Genomic DNA, 14,068 nt, shown 5'->3' on the forward strand with positions numbered 1-14,068 from the left:
AGACACGCTAGGATCAAATCCTGACCCTATTGCCATCTCATGCCCAGCCTCTCTGCTCAAGGGGTCATAACCCAGGCCTCCAAAATAGAAGCTCTAGAGGGGAGGGTTCCCAGCTGCCCACAACAGTGCCGGCGTATACGAGGCCCTCAACACCTATTTTATTAAAGGGAAGGAGGGAGGGAGGAAGGAATACATGAACCAGTCAGCCGATCGTTGAACAGCCAGTGGTCCAGACAGACCAGAAGGTTCAGGAATGCTCCTTACCCCTCGGGTCCTGGCCCTGAGTGGCCAGGTCATCGGGGGTCTCTGAGTTCCTGCTGCAGTTACTTTTGCTACCGACAGGACCGGAGTATTATTGATAAGCCTCTCATTTTCCTTTAAAGTTGTGTCAGCAACATTCTGCTGTTGAGGAAAATATGGGTGGTCCCATTGGAAAGCTCACAGAAGCCGTCTCAGCTTGACCTCTCAGCATTTGAGATTTGGGGCTTTGGAGGGAGTTAAACTGATTCAGATGGAGTGTGGTACATGGGTGGTTGCCGCATGGAGTACTAATTTGTTGTCCCCCTTGAAGTCAGCTAATTGCCAGGTGAGGTTCTTAGTGGGCCTGTCTTCTGCAGATTGCATCAGGGGCCAAGGACACGTGCAGGATAGAGGATGAAGTAATGGTGTGTGATTGGTGTTCAGAAAACGGCGGTTGAGCACCTGCTGTGCAGGCCCCACAGCTCAGAGCTGTGGGCGAAACGGGGATGAAGGTGATCAGGTCCTTGCCCAAAATGAGCTCTCGACCCACCAGGGAAAAGGGATACCTAGAGAGATAACTGATAGATGCCTATGGAAAGTTCAGATTGTATTCTTTGAGAATAGGGGAGGGAGCAAACAATCTGACAGTGAGAAATCAGAGAGGCTCTTCTGGGAGGGGGGATTTGAGCTAGACTTTGAAGACAGGCTAGGTTGGCCTTCAATAGAAAGATTTGGGAGAGAAGGCCATTCCCGACAGAACAGTGTGGGCAAGGCCTGGAGGTGGACGAGGGCAGAGCAGGTCCTAAAACGGTGAGCACACGCCAGGATGGATCAGAAGCCTAGGTGATGGCAGCCGGGCTTTGAAGGCGATGCTGAGGAATTCAGACATATTTGGGGAGCAGTAGGGAGCAAGAGGTTTAGAGGAAGGCAGGCCTTGATCTGTTTTTGAGGCAGATCACAGGGGCAAGTTTGGACAAGGCCCTGGGAAAGCCCAGTGTCAGAGCGTGGAAGATCATTGGAAGGCCCTCATAACTGCTCCAGTGACACAGGAGGAAGGCCGGATGGGGGGCAGGGGAAGGGGGGAATGGACGTGGGAGGGAGGGGAGGATGCAAACAGAAAGGACAGGACTTTCTGACGCCTGCTTAAGGGGGAGAAGAACCCAGAATATGACCACACCTAACAGGGAAACAGAGTGGGAATAACCCCCGTCCTGGAGTGTCTCCCATAGAAGCCACACCCATGCTCCCCAGCTCTGCTCTCCTGGGAAGTGGCTGGCCTGAGACCAGGGCTTCTCACACGGGGCTGCACTTTGGAATCCTCTGGAGGGGCCTATAAAAACATCGATGGCCGCATGGATCCCACCCCCAGGGAATCTGGCCTAATGGGCATGGGGGGTGGCCTGAAGGTCTGGCTATTTAGGAGCTCCCCTGCTGATGCCAAGGTTGAGAGTCCCTGCCCTGGAGAATTCTCTCCCTGTGCAGAGTCAGGCTGTCCAGCTGCTGTCGGTTTGTCATTAGCTATTAATCGGCAGGATTTCTTCATTAAGCGCTACGCGTTGTACTAGGTGATAAGCTCCATGCGGACGGAAATTATATTAGTTCCCTGTGGCTGCTGCGACCGAACCTTCAGGTCATTCCACGGTTCTGTCAAGCCAGTTGCTTCAGGGTCGTGGGGAACCTGGGAAGACCAGAGAATTCCATGGCCCCTCACCACACTTCATGGGCTGTTGGTCACTTCTGGACGGCTTGTGCATGCAGTCGTGAAGAACCACGTGCAAACCAGGCCTGAGTGTGCTCTCCTGCACATTCCACGGGTCACAGGGAACTTCCCAAGAGGCCCCAGGTGTTGGAGGGCTGCCCCCTGTGGATGCTGTGGGGGTCATCTGTTTCCTGGCTTTTCCAGCATCTGGAGCTGTGTTCCTTGCATTCCTCGGCTCGTGGCCCCTTCCTCTGCCTTCAAAGCCAGCATCTTCTCTCTGACCCTGCTGCCCTTTGCTCCTGTCACATGGCTTTCCTCTCTGCTGGCTCACCTCTCCCTCCACCTCCCTCACTAAGACACTTAGGATCGCATTTAGGGCCTATCTGGATAATCCAGGATTATCTCCCCATCTCAAGATCCTTAACTCACTCCCATCTGCACCATGCTGTTTGCCCTGTAAGGGAACCTTCACAGATTCCAGGGAGTAGGACCTGGAGATCTCTTGGAGGGCCATTCTTCAGCCTACCTCGGGGGTTCATGCTACTGTTGTTTGCTTTTGTAGGCTCACAACCTAGTACAGTGTCCGGGACATAGTGACACAGTGACACAGAGTGAACAGGTGAATAGCATGAACCCAGGGCATTAGCTGATCAAAATCACATCGCATTCAAGTCGGACTCCTGGGGACACAGCAGGAGAACTGAATGCAGGCTGTGGAAAAGCCAGGCATAGAGGGATTTAACTTGGTGCCTTCTAAAATGCACATCACTCCCGCCACACACCCCTCACCTCTCCCCCTCCCCATTCAGGGGCCTTCCATTATCCTGGGGACAAAGTCCAGTGAGGCTCTTTCCCCGACTCCACTCTCCCAGCTTTCTCTCCTCTCACCCCTGACATCCCATACTGTCCCTAAAATTGCACCCGGCACCTTTGCATCCTCACTGCTTCTGTAATTTCCTTTCTCCTCTAATAGATTTAAACTCCCGAGTACAGCTGTAAGCTTAGCTTGCCCCGCTCCTTATTTCCAGACCCCAGGATAGAACCTGGCACTTAGTGGGGGCTCAGGTATCTGCCAGGTGAATAAAGGAACTTCAGACTAATGGCTGTGAAGAGCCAGATAACCTTGCTTTTGAGAATATTGGCTTATCAGGGGAAACTGGACTGCTAGGTCATTCCCTAGTGCCTGGACTAGTGGCCTGGCTGACAAGTCATTAAATAATATTTGGCAGGGACTGGATGCGAAGAGCCTGCTAGAGAAGAAGAAGGTTCCGGGAGAAGAGTGTGTAAGCTTTGGTAAGAGCCTTGGAGTCATGTCTTGGGAGACCCCAAAAGCTCATCAGATGAGATTCAGTAGATAATCGGGAGCCACAGCTGGTCATTACTAAAATAAGAGTTGGCGTAAAATCAGAGATGGAGGGAGATTGACCTGGCAGCAGGCAGCAAGGTGCAAGACGGGAGAAGGAAGGAAGGACATTGCATGTCAGTAACCCAGATGAGGTGTGATGATAGCTTTAGTGGGGAACCATCTAGAATGTTACAAACAAATGATAGAGCTTGGATTCAGATTGAGGGCGAGACAAACTCGGGAGCTAATGTACCATACCCTGGGCGCACATATGGAGAATGGCACAGGAGGAGGTAGCCAAGGTGGCTTTGGGTTTGCAGAGAGCTTGATGTCCCCCCATTGTGACCCATTCAGCCAGCTAAGAAGGAACCCCATTTCTTAGTCATGTGATTTAGCACCTTCATATCCTCAGCATCTATTTCTTTATATTTGTGACCTGGGGTCATAGCACATTGGCACATTAAGTCTGCCAGTTAGAAATTCCTCTGGAAAAGGCCAAAGCAATCACAATGACAGGCCCCTCATCTCTGAAGAAGAATCCACTAAGTATTTTTTTGTTTCCCGTCCTTATAAACCCATAACACACTTCTGTACCCATTTCGCACACTGATCTATACAGTAAGCAGTGGCCAGTAGAGACCTAACTATTTACGAAGCTATGGAGGCCACGTGGTTGGTTATAATGAACTAATATTGCGTTCCACCGAGAAGGGAAACCACAAGGTAAGGGAAGAATCCAGCTTGGGTTCTTACTCCATCTCAATAGACCGGCTCAGCGCCGTGTCTCCCGTTTGCACAACACCAGAGAGCTGGGTGAAAGGAAGGTTCCAGATCGGATCACTGAGAAGAACCTGTTCTCAGCCTCAGTGGCTTCATGGGAAAGCCGAGGCTGTAATGTTTCCTGCTCTGCCCTCTCAGGAGTAGGAGCTCCTACGGGGCGATGTGCGTAAACGCATCAAGATCCGAGGGGTGCTTACTACTCTTGTATCATCACTGTTATTATCATCGGTGTGGAGGGGGTGGGGAGGACTGCTGGCAAGAAGGAACAGGTGGGCCAGTGATCGTCTATCAAAGAGCAGCAGTTTGCAAAATTGCTTAGAAAACGTGAAAGAGGAATTCTGGAAGAGTGGGCAACTTTACACGTTCTTTCCCGAGTTTGAATTGCTTAAAAAAAAAAAATGATACTTTTCTAGAGTCCTCCTATACTAGACTGACTTGGTAAGAATTTTGCCCTGAGACAAAGGTGATCCCAAAAGGGACCTTCCCTTCCTGCTTTCCTTCTGCACCTCAGATTTGTTGACAGCGGGGAGCCCAGGAATGCTGCCAGGCCACTGTGTTGGAAGAGGGAGTGGGAGTGGGCGGCCAGTACGCCTGCAGCCCCCAGCCTTGGTCCCTCCACCAAGACATCCCATCAGCAAGGTCAATGGGCACCTTCGCCCTTCAGCCCAGAGCTGGTCCTTGGGGTTATCACGGGAAGCCGCCCTGGTCGGAGAGGGGTGTTTCTGGTCCCAGTCAGGCATGCCTTGTCCCCAGGCTGCCAGAGGCCACGTGGTCCTTCTCTCCGCCTCAGTGTGCTCACTGGTGAAATGAGCGGGGCTGGACAAGACCAGGTTGAGGTTTGTCATTTGTGCTCCGTAATTGTCCAGAAATATTGGGTTTGGCCTTGCCTGACCAGTACTGTTAGGCAATGATGGATCACAGCCGTGCAAGGGGCCCGTGCCTGCACCCCCGGGGAGCCCCGGGGATTTGGTCGGGAACTGTAACTGCTGGCTGTGTGGGAGAGGCTGGAGTTTGTGCTGTGGGACCTGTGCCTCTCTCCATTAGCCCTGGGCCTGGAGAGGAACGTGCCACTGTTTAGTGACTTACTCCAGGACATTTGTCCCTTAGATGGCCTTTAAAAGCAGGAAGAAAGGAAAAGGGAGAGAAGAGGAAGGGGTGAGGAAGGGGAGAAGGCAGGCAGGCACCTTGTCCCCATCAGCTCATCTGATCCTCAGCACAGCCCTGGGAAGCGAAAAGCAAAATGTGGATCAGGGGGCGCCTGGTGGCACAGCGGTTAAGTGTCTGTCTTCGGCTNCCTTTGGCTCAGGGCGTGATCCCGGTGTTATGGGATCGAGCCCCACATCAGGCTCCTCCGCTATGAGCCTGCTTCTTCCTCTCCCACTCCCCCTGCTTGTGTTCCCTCTCTCGCTGGCTGTCTCTATCTCTGTCGAATAAATAAATAAATAAATCTTTAAAAAAAAAATATGTGGATCAGGTCACCTTAAAGACAGTTCAGCTCTGACAAGGCTCAAAGTAAGGTATTCACCTCACAGAGCAAGTGTTGTAATGACGGGAGTGTGCCCCATTGTTGCTCTTGTGGCCTGGGTGTCTTCAGGCAGCTCCATTGGCATCACTGGGGCAGTTTAGAACATGCTGACGCCTAGTCCCCACCCCAAGATTCCACTGTAAACCCTCTGGGGTGTAGTCTGAGCCTCAGGATATTTAAGCTAATGTGATTTATAATTTTAAAAGATCTTTCTGGAAGATAAATGACTTGGAGGAGGGGCCAAGAATGGGAAGCTGAAGACCAGGCAGGAGGGGGGAGGCAGGAGGTAGGAAGTGATTGCAGGGGCCCCATGAGAGATGGTGGGATCAGGGGGGTGGCAGTGGGAAATGAGAGAGGCAGGCGAAGCATGAACCTGCCTGGGAGGTAGTGTGGGCAGGCCGAGCTGGCGCGTGTACATGCGTGCTCGCACGTGTCCCTCTGAAGGCTGTCGTTTGAGAACGCCGGGCGGAGGCGACCGTCCCAGCTCTGGCAGTCGTATGGGCACCGATGCAGCCTTGCGGGTCAGAGCCCAGCCGCGCAGGGTTCCGGCTCGTTGCTCATTCCCAAGGGCCGACAACCCCTCTTCTCCAGGGCCGGCCAACCACAGCCTCCGGCTTCTGCCCGGGAGCAGGGAGGAGCTCAACGGACAGGTGGTGTGGGGTGAGAGGAAGGTCACGGGCTGTGTCCCCGCGTCACCTGGCCCCTTGCTAGTGTCCTGCGGCTGGGCGGTAACAGACCAAGCAGCTCAGGACGACACAAATGCCCGTAGGGTTCTGGAGGTCAGAAGTCAAACATCAAATTCCTGGAGCTAAAGCCAAGATGTGGGCAGGGCNGGGGCTCCGGAGGAGCCGCTTCCTTTCCTTCCCGGCTTCCAGTGGCCGCCTGCCTTCCTTGGCTCGTGGCTTCCGCATCCACCTTCAAAGCACATCTGCTGGTCTCCCCTTGCCGGGATCACCTTCTCCTCATCTGTAGCCACAACCCCCCTCTACCTCCCTGATAAAGACCCTTGTGATTCTATTAAGGCCCACCTGGGTAACCCAGGATCATCTCTCCTTCCCAAGGTCTTCCACTGAATCACATCATCCAAGTCCCTTTTGCCATATTGGGTCCCATTCACAGGTTCCAGGGATTGGGACCTGGACATCTTTGGGGGCCACGATCCAACCTCCTACGCCCTGTATAAAGAGACACAGAACCGGAGCCCTGGAGCGGCTTAAACCCACGTGATATTTATCTGGGAGGAGACTGGCTTGGATGAACGGCTTTGTGGAGAACGTTCTATTGGAGAGCAAGAGTAAACCCTCAGCCTTTATCCCGGGCTTTGAGATGAAGGGAAGTCTCTTCGAGGTGGAGATGAAAGAGGTTCGAGAGAAAGCCGTGGGTTCAGGGTTGCAAAGGATGAGCTGAGGGGCTGGAGACAGGAGTCGGGGGAAGGATGGGGAGAGGGATCTGACAAGAATCCGAGTGACTGCTGAAAAGCCCCGTCTCGCCCTGATCCGTGCCTGGGGGACAGAGAAATCTCACTCGTCTCCCGGCTCCGGGAAGATGGAGTGTGTGTGCGCCTCGGCCACAAGGAGGGGAATGAAAAGGTTACACCGGGAATTGTCGATATGACGAATCCCTGTGGTCTCACGGCCTCTCTAAATGTTTTGATAGCAGCATTTGATGGATTGTAAATCAGAGCAGGCCCATCTGAAACATTTGATAGCACCTTATTTATTTATGTATGTGACACGTAAAACCAAAATTGATTCCTGTTTCTTTCTGTCTCAGCAAGATTTTTTTTTCCTGCTTTCAGAAGCCCATCGCTCAGCTCCCGGCCCTGGTTTGCCGTGTTGGTGGGGGGTGTGACGGTATGTAGTGGCTTCTGTTAGGATTTTTTCTTCCCAGGAAAAGGCCGCTTTGCCTTGGTGAGGATGATAGCACCAGGAATTAACTGCGGTAATAAGGAAGCCACTTTGTTTCAACATGTGTCTTTATCTTGTTGTTGTTGGTTTTTTTCATTTTTACAAGAGTATTGCTCAGAGAGAGAGATAGAATAAGATGGTACAGTGTGATAGATTTGTGACATGAAACCCAGGCCAACACAAACACAATTTCCCAGTTGTCCTGGCTTGCATCGGAGCTCCCACGAGCCCCTCCGGGGGATCAGATTCACCTTGCCTTTGACGTACTCTTGCTACCATAATAANGTGAGGATGATAGCACCAGGAATTAACTGCGGTAATAAGGAAGCCACTTTGTTTCAACATGTGTCTTTATCTTGTTGTTGTTGGTTTTTTTCATTTTTACAAGAGTATTGCTCAGAGAGAGAGATAGAATAAGATGGTACAGTGTGATAGATTTGTGACATGAAACCCAGGCCAACACAAACACAATTTCCCAGTTGTCCTGGCTTGCTTCGGAGCTCCCACGAGCCCCTCCGGGGGATCAGATTCACCTTGCCTTTGACGTACTCTTGCTACCATAATAATTTCAGGTTTGTTATACATCACGTCATCATCGACATTGCTACCATTTACTGAGCGTTTACTGGGACCTGGCATCACGATGGGGTCTTTATAAGCATTATACTATTTATGGCATCCTAACAATCCTAAGAGGTAGGCATTAGCTCCAGATTTATAGATAAAGAAATCAAATCTTGCGAAATATCTTGCCAATGTCATACACTTGGTAAGAGTTGGGTGGGGCCTCACTTCAAACCATAGTTTGTTCTAATTCCAAAGCCAGTGGACTGACTCACTCTGCTTTACTGGCTTCTCAGCTCAAAACTCCTTGACCCCACCGTGACGCTGAGGACGGACAGCCACCCAGCAGAACCCATCCCCCCGACACAACTGCCTTTGAGAGACAGTTCACCCACCTGTCCCAGGAGATAGGCACTTGAAGTCTTACAATGATGGTGAAGGACAAGATTCTGTTTCCTCTCTCCATGCTTGCTTTCTGTCCCTCCCCACATCTCATGGTTTGTGTCACCTAATGGACAAACATAGGTCACCTCTGAGAACCTTCCAACTTTTTTTTTTTTTTAAAGATTTTTATTTATTTATTCGACAGAGATAGAGACAGCCAGCGAGAGAGGGAANACTTGAAGTCTTACAATGATGGTGAAGGACAAGATTCTGTGTCCTTTCTCCATGCTTGCTTTCTCATGGTTTGTGTCACCTAATGGACAAGCTTAGGTCACCTCTGAGAACCTTCCAACTTTGTTTGTTTTTTTTTTAAAGATTTTTATTTATTTATTCGACAGAGATAGAGACAGCCAGCGAGAGAGGGAACACAAGCAGGGGAAGTGGGAGAGGAAGAAGCAGGCTCATAGCAGAGGAGCCTGATGTGGGGCTCGATCCCAGAACGCCGGGATCACGCCCTGAGCCGAAGGCAGACGCTTAACCGCTGTGCCACCCAGGCGCCCCAGAACCTTCCAACTTTGATGCCCTGTGGACCTTCTTGATTCTGGTCTTTAGCTTTTGGCTTCTTTCATTAAAAGCAGAGTGGGGGGGAGAGGTCTGGGTGGCTCAGTAGGTTAAGCGTTCAACTCTTAATTTCAGCCCAGGCCATGATCACAGGGTTGTGAGATTGAGCCCCATGCTCAGCATGGAGCCTGTTTAAGATTCTCTTTCCCTCTGCCTGCCCCCGCTTGCTCTCACTCAAAAAAAAATAAAAATAAAAATAAGCAGAGTATGGTATTTGGGTGCAAAGCGTTTATTTGTAAACCACGAAGGCAATGCTTCATTTTAACTACTTCAAAAAACCCAAAACTGTATGCTATAGTTTCAGTTTTTAATCCACTTTATAAAAACGATTCCTAGAGATTAAAATTTTTTCTAATATTTTATCTAGACTCCCAGATGACACCCCCTTCCTCCAAAACTTTTTCAGAGCTGTTTGGAGCTCTCAACTTATGTCCGACTATTCCTCGATTGTCCTAAGTAAGGAAAAGAAGAACTTTCTTCCGTTATAAAACCATTGAGGAGTTTTGTTTTCACATGGGTGAGTGAAAAGTTGTACTTTTCAATGAACCTTTTGAAAACCTTTCAAAAAAGTATCATTGGGGAGAACAGAATTTTTAAATAATAACTGAATCATTTGAAAATTCCTTTGCAGCGAACACAGAACGCCCCCCTCGGTCAGAGAGTCTGTTCCTCAGTTGTCGCTGATGTGCACTATTGTGCCAAGGCGGCTGGTTCTCAGTAGAGACAGGCCCAGGACTCGGGCCCTCGAAGAGGCGTCCCCTGATTATCTCACTGACGGGGCTGTTCAGTCGCCATCACATCATTTTTCAAAAGTCTCTGCAGAGCACTCAGCGGTCTATAAGTTGTTTTCCATTTATCTTCTGTCTCCCCCTCTGATCTTGATCAGAGACGCCTTGAGAGCAGGAATCTTTTGTCTCATGTCCTGAGGATCTAAAACAGTGTCTGGGATGTAGCAGACATACATGGATGGATGGATGGATGGATGAATGGATGGATGAATGAATGAACGAACGAATGTAGGAGTTGTGTTCTCTTTTCCAAGGCCCGTGTTTCTATTTCTAAAACACAGGTCCTCTGCTATGTTTCCCTTTGAAAATACCAGGAATGTTTGAGGACGGGAAGGGGGCATCCAGATGGAACTGAGTGGTGAAAAGCACCTCTCGCCACCAGCTCCCACTGCTCCTCACAGGGTTTGCAAGACAAGGACGCTGTGGTCAGATTCGCGTGTAGAAACAGAGTGTTCAATCATGGCAGCTGTTGTGAGGTATGCAGCAGCAAGAAATGTGTTTCTAGAAATAAAGCATTAACGTTTTGTGAATGACGTGGGTTTTTTTTTTTAAGATTTTATTTATTTATTCGACAGAGATAGAGACAGCCAGCGAGAGAGGGAACACAAGCAGGGGGAGTGGGAGAGGAAGAAGCAGGCTCACAACGGAAGAGCCTGATGTGGGAGCTCGATCCCATAACGCCGGGATCACGCCCTGAGCCGAAGGCAGACGCCCAACCGCTGTGCCACCCAGGCGCCCCTTGACGTGGTTTTCTTGATTAGCAAGGATGCAAGGCTAACCCTCTGCGCGTGTCCCTCCCGTTCACATGCTGAGACTTTCTTAAGTGAGAGGGGATGGTGTGGGGTAATAGTCATCACAACCAGAGTGAGAGAATGTCGCAGATGGCCGTGTCACCTAGCATGTCTCTCATGGCAGGAAAAGGCTGAGAGTGGCTGTTTGAGAAAGGCGTGGTGGCAGTGAGGAGGTTGGCCTGAAACTGTGTCTGTCGAGATGTTTTCAATTACAGGTGACAGAAAACCCCATCAAACTGACATAAGTATGTTGGATTCAGGCAGAGCGGCGTTCAGCGGGCTGTGTTCAGGACTCGCTGTCTGCCTCTCTCAGCTCAGCGTTGGGCCTGGCTCTCAGGCGTGCTCCCCCTCCTGCGGCAAGAAGGCCACTAGCAATCAGGCAATCCCATCCAGTTGGTTCGGTAACCCCACTTGAAAGGAGCGCATTTCCCCAGTTGGTTCTGAAAGAACCTCACTGGTTCTGACTGCTCGGCTTGGGTCACGAGCCCTTCCTTGAATCGCTCATCGTTGCTGGGGGATGAGACGGTCTGAGTGCGCAGACCCCAGTCATGTGCCCACCGGACCAAGAGTGGGCAGGGGCCTTTCTCTGCTAAGAGGTGACCTGCCGTTGCCAGAGGAGGTAGGAAAGCCTGTTGGACAGGTGGGGCCGGCCACAAGCAGGTGAAACCCAGAGGCCGGGCCAAGACGCGGGGAGTGACTGCGGCCGCTGAGGGAGGGCGTGAGGAGAACTTGACCTAGCACAGGGGAGTGGCGGGTTTGGGAGACATGGTGAAAGCAGAGCCAGGAAGATGGGGTGCTTTATAAACTGGGGGGTGAGGAGGGAGGGCGGGGGGAAGGGGAATGTGGGTTTCCAGTCGATGACTGAGAAGATTACGGGACTTTTATTTGGCTTAAGGAACATTACAGAAAGATCAGGTGTGGGAGGCAAGGGAGCCATGGTTCTAGAAGGATTATATTTGGGGTGCCCGTGAGACTCCCAGCGATGGTTGTAGACGCACAGAATACACACTTGGAAGACACTCGAAGGCCATCCATCCCAGCCTCTGCCGAATGTCCCCTTTAGACACCTCCCAGGTCGGGTAACCAAGTAGAGTCTGTTCTCCAACTGACCACTAATGGATCATCTGGATTTTTTTTTTTAAGATTTATTTATTTATTTATTTTGGAGAGAGAAAGAGCAGGGGGAGGGGCAGAGGGAGAGAAGCAGGCTCCCCGCTGAGCACAGAGCCCTACCCGGGGCTCAGTCTCATGACCCTGAGATCATGACCCGAGTTGAAATCACAAGTCGGACACTTGAACTGACTGAACCACCCATGCACTCCCCTCATCTGGTTTTTTAATTTATGTATTATTTTCCTTGGTTTTCGTGAACCATCTTGGCCTTGTTTAAAAAAAAAAAAGGGGGGCGCCTGGGTAGTGCAGTCGTTAAGCGTCTGCCTTCGGCTCAGGGTGTGATCCCCGCGTTCCGGGATCGAGTCCCACATCGGGCTCCTCGGCTGGGAGCCTGCTTCTTCCTCTCCCACTCCCCTGCTGTGTTCCTTCTCTCGCTGGCTGTTTCTCTGTCACATAAATAAATAAAATCTTTAAAAAAAAAAAATCTGGTTTCAGTGGAGAATGTCCCCTCCAGCCTTTATCCACACAGTCCAGCTTCACTGCCAGTCAGCTGTCGGAGCGGAAGGGCGGGGGCTCTGCAGTGAGGAGCCGGGGCTGGAAAGGCTGTTTGGAGCTAGCTGTCTGCAAGGATGAGTGTAGAGCTTTGGGATGGAGGAATTGGGGGATGGCAGTTTGCCCCAGAGAGTCGGGGACAGGGAAGAGATTTGGCAGTTGGAGAGAAAAGCAGCAGCAGAGCAGGGAGGACAGAACATGCCGAGGGGTGGGGTGAGCAGGGCCGTACTAGAAAAGGTGAGCCGCAGTCATCTCAGACTTCCTTTGAGATGTTTGATGGTGACATAGTCTCAACAACAGGGACCCTGTGTTGCAAGCTCAGAGCTCATCACGTTGGGGACCCAGAGACAAATGTGCCCAGATAGCTCACTGGATACTCTTGGCAACCCTTTGACATGGTACCATTTTCACACCCACACTACAAACAGAAAGGCTGAGGCTTCAGTAAATTGACGTGACTTATCCAGGCTCACCAGGGGGCAAGTGGCAGGACCAGATGTAGAAAGCAGGTCTCCTTCACTCGGGGCCTGAGCTCCTAACCTCGGCTGTAGAAAGCAAGAGTTGGTACAATAATGTGTGTGGGGGGGCGCCTGGGTGGCTCAGTAGGTTAAGCATCTGACTCTCGATTTCGGCTCGGGTCATGATCTTAGGGTCATGAGATGGAGCCCCACGTTGGGCTCTGCACCCCACATAGGGCTCCACACCCCGCGTCGGTCTCCCCACCCTGAGCTGGGCTCACGCTCAGCGTGGAGTCTGCCTGAGATTCTCTCCCTCTCCCTTCTCGCACTTGGGCACACACACACTTCTCTCTCTCTCTTAAACAAATAAAATCTTTTTTTCAAAGATGTGTCGACCAGGGCAGAATTGAGCAGCTTTGGGAGTAGGATGTTGCTTTTCACTTCTGTTTTGCTTTGTTTACTTTTTCAGGGAAGTGGGAACGTGAGGTGTTCCTAACCCAGAGGGAAGGGGATTCGGGGAAAGGAGAGGAGCTGAGAGTGCCGACGAGTGCTGGGCTGGAGTCCCTGAGGAGCAGCAGGCCAGGTGGAGGGGTTAGCCTTGTCGTGGGGAGACCTGCTATCCCTCTGAAGTGGAGAGAAAAGAGATGAGTGTGGAGATGGGGAAGAAGGTGACCTCTATCTTGTGACTTGATCGTCTCACAAGATAGAAGGCAAAACCTTCTAAAATAGACAGGCAAAGTTAGGAAAATTAAAAATATTGGCACAGTTGCCATAGAAATTTCTACGGGCATGAACAAAACATGAGTAAGAAGCTCTCCGAGCGGCACGACGTGGATTAGCTGTGCTAGTGTGAGTGCAGAGCACCGTCCCCGGGGGTTGGCAGCTCAGAAGGGGATGTGGGGAATAAGGTGTCGGAGGGTAAATGGGGGGGCAGGCAGAACAAACCGTAACCGTAACACTTAACCTCACTTTGCCACTAATACCAGCTCGCTAACTAAAGTCACCTATGTGGAGAACCCAGGCCCCTGTTAAAGGTTCTCGTTCAGCCCAATTCTGCAGGTGGAGAATCCCCCCCATTTCATAGATGTGGAACTGAGGCTGGCCTGGTGAATGAGTGCTCAACATTTGGAGTACTCCAGGCTGCATGTGGGTTTGGGTCCTGGAAGGTGGGCATCCTGGCTGTGGCCAGAGAAGGAGGGACACCTCCATTAGTAAGTGGCAGAACTGGGATTTAAACCCAGGGAGAGCTGGCTCCAGCCTGCATCCCTTTCCACGATCCAGGCGGGCACTGGTGGCAAGTA

At 51.2% G+C, this 14,068-nt stretch overlaps 1 protein-coding gene across 5 annotated transcripts in view; it reads left to right on the plus strand.

Moving 5' to 3' along the window:
* LOC117795019 (zinc fingers and homeoboxes protein 2) overlaps window positions 1-14,068 on the plus strand; it is a 165,709-nt gene that overhangs the window by 119,101 nt on the left and 32,540 nt on the right. The window contains exon 1 of one of the 5 annotated variants that reach the window (XM_019806778.2): window positions 9,380-9,582. The exons of the other annotated variants lie outside the window; for them this stretch is intronic. The gene's annotated coding sequence lies outside the window, so the exon portion shown is untranslated. Of the gene's footprint in view, window positions 1-9,379; window positions 9,583-14,068 lie in introns of those variants that run through there. 5 annotated transcript variants of the gene reach the window in all.

The sequence above is a fragment of the Ailuropoda melanoleuca genome, chromosome 9 (assembly GCF_002007445.2).
Source record: "Ailuropoda melanoleuca isolate Jingjing chromosome 9, ASM200744v2, whole genome shotgun sequence".
Lineage (NCBI taxonomy): Eukaryota > Metazoa > Chordata > Mammalia > Carnivora > Ursidae > Ailuropoda > Ailuropoda melanoleuca.